The 2,565-nt window shown below is 41.4% G+C and overlaps 1 protein-coding gene across 1 annotated transcript in view; it reads left to right on the forward strand.

The window, feature by feature from the left end:
* The window catches only part of LOC102375299 (sulfotransferase 1 family member D1-like), a 16,792-nt gene that overhangs the window by 8,784 nt on the left and 5,443 nt on the right, over positions 1-2,565 (forward strand). The window lies entirely within an intron of this gene.

Here is a 2,565-nt window from a genome sequence, read left to right on the forward strand (position 1 = left end):
TAAAAAGTAGAAGGCTTACCTGGGAAGTCAGATGTTAGGCAAATTATAATGTGTCATAAATCCAATGTCTATACTTAGTCCATGATTTTTTGTGTCCAGTAGATTGATGAAGTGGAGTTCGTAGGCTCATCTGTAAAAAGTATTTTGTAAATTCCCTTTGATGATTAGAACTGAGAGATTGGAAAGAGAATGGTTTTCTTGTGAGAAATGTGCCCCCACAGGTAATTGGGTGTTTTTGTCTTTGATAGATTTATGGTATGCATTCATTCTGGTGTGCAGCTGTTGTTTGGTTTTTTCTACATATTTTCTATCAGGGCATTTAGTGCACTGGATGAGATAAATTACATTTCTAGACACAGGTAGAAAATCCAGGAATATTGATGGTTCTGTTGTGGGGTGTAGTTATTGTGGGAGTGGCAGAGATGTGTTGACAGATTTTACATTTCTTGTCCGGGCATGGTCTGGATCCAGTAAGTGTATTTTGGGCCATAGGCAGTTTGCTTTTGGTGATGAGGTTAGCAAGGCTTGGTGCTTGTTTAAAGGATAGGATGGGTGGTTCAGAACCAGAGCTTGAGTGTGGCTTGTCGGGAGCTTTTTTGCCATATGGAGATTTATCTTACCATTACATTTATAGGGTGCATGAGCTTTTATTATGTAGAATAAGTTTTAGGGTGTGCTTGTGAAACTCTTGAAAAAGAAAACAGAAAAGGAATAAAAGGGCCAAAAAGTGATTGAAGTGCATATAGGAGAAAAGGGGAGAGGGAGAGAAGTTTAAGTACTTCTACCGTTTTTGTGCAGTGATATAGCCTCTCCCTTCAGTTAATTATTATATCATTTTAATAGAACATAATTGCTATAGTTTTTACTTCATTTTTCATATCAGATATTACATAAATGTTATGGTTGGATATTGCACAAGCCCACAAAGACAGAAAAAAGGAGTAGGGGATAAATTCTAGCCCTTCCAAATTTAGACCAGTGGCATGGCCCATGATGAAGCATTCACAACACAAGGTAACATCCCGTGGTGTGCAACTCCTGTAACTGTTGACTCTGCTTAATATCACAAGCTTTTCTTAGTCCCATATGTGTGAGGAAGCTGGAATGGATTGAGGTCTGAGGAACTAGGTATTAGGAATTTGTGCACAAGGACATTAGATGAAGAAATTAGAAGAAAACAACAAAATTGCTTGCTGGTGGTTACTGAATGGAATGAGATGTCCAACTCCTTCAGGTGGTCAATGGAGGGTTGAGCATCATCACTGACTCTATAAGTCCTTTTGAAAATCCTAGCCTAGAATCCTGTTGAAGGCCAGATTTACATCATTCTCAGTGGAACCTGCTGGCTGCTGACAATGTTTGAAAATTTTGGCCAAAAAGGGGAAAAGGATGGTGTGCATCCACATGCTGACATTCTGAAAGGCTGCTACTGGGATTTCACAACACCTTTTTGTAAACCTTTTCAAACCTTTTTGTAAGGTGGGAGAAAATAGGAGGTGTCTCATGTGTTTTTCCATTAATACATTGCACAAGAACCAGAAATGCTAGAGATGGGCAAGGTGGCTTGGATCATATAGTCTGACTTTCTGAGAAGAAGCCCCTCCAAGAACTCGGGCAAGTACATGTGCTCCAGGCCTACCTAACAATGTGAACACACCACACGCCTCAGAAACATGGGTGGATCTAGGGTTTTGAAAAGAGGGATGCAGATGGTATAGCATATCGCCACATGTAACAACCCATCTTTTTCTCCAGGTGACAGAAACTAGAAGTTTTACTAAGATGATTGGGGCCTAGCACTCTATTATTCAGTTAAAAATCAAAGTAAAAACTGTTGCCCTGAGGGGTCAGGCCAATGCTCTGGATCTCAATATTGCACTGTTAGACAGGAGGGTGTGGTGTACAATTGCACATGCACACTTAAAATTCAATTAAGCACACATACACTCAATAGGTGCATACACCCCAACTAGGCATACACACTTACATTAGCAACTCAGATACACACACGTTCAAAATAACCAGTCTAGGTTCATGCACACCTATCACCAGTTTAAGCCCATACACACTACACACACCAAATTTAGACAGAATCAGTTACCAACACCTGCATATCCAATACACATACGTGGATTACTAATTCATATACCGTACACACACAATGATATCTATATATGTATATATATATGTGTGTATTCACTAATTCACACACATACCACCCACCTACACATACACACAGGTGGGTTCCTAAGTTGGGTGTTGTGATGTGTATGTATGTATGTGCTTGGTGTACTTCGGATACCTGGGGAAAGGTTGAGGTAAGAAAGTAGAAGTGTAGGGAGTGAAAGTTGCTGGGAGTGAAAGTCACTGGGACTGGGATTAGAATCGGTAGACTAGAGCGATGCCGGCACAGAGGCTGGGACTGGAGCCAGAGCTATGGGGGAGCTGAAAAGGTAGGTGGGGAGAGGGAAAATGGGACTAAGGGAAAGTGTGGGTGTTAAAGAGGGGCTCTGGGTGTGGGGGGGCAGAGCATGGCTCCAGGGCAGCTAGAGAAGTTGCAGGGAG

This window comes from Alligator sinensis, unplaced genomic scaffold (genome assembly GCF_000455745.1).
Source record: "Alligator sinensis unplaced genomic scaffold, ASM45574v1 scaffold320_1, whole genome shotgun sequence".
Lineage (NCBI taxonomy): Eukaryota > Metazoa > Chordata > Crocodylia > Alligatoridae > Alligator > Alligator sinensis.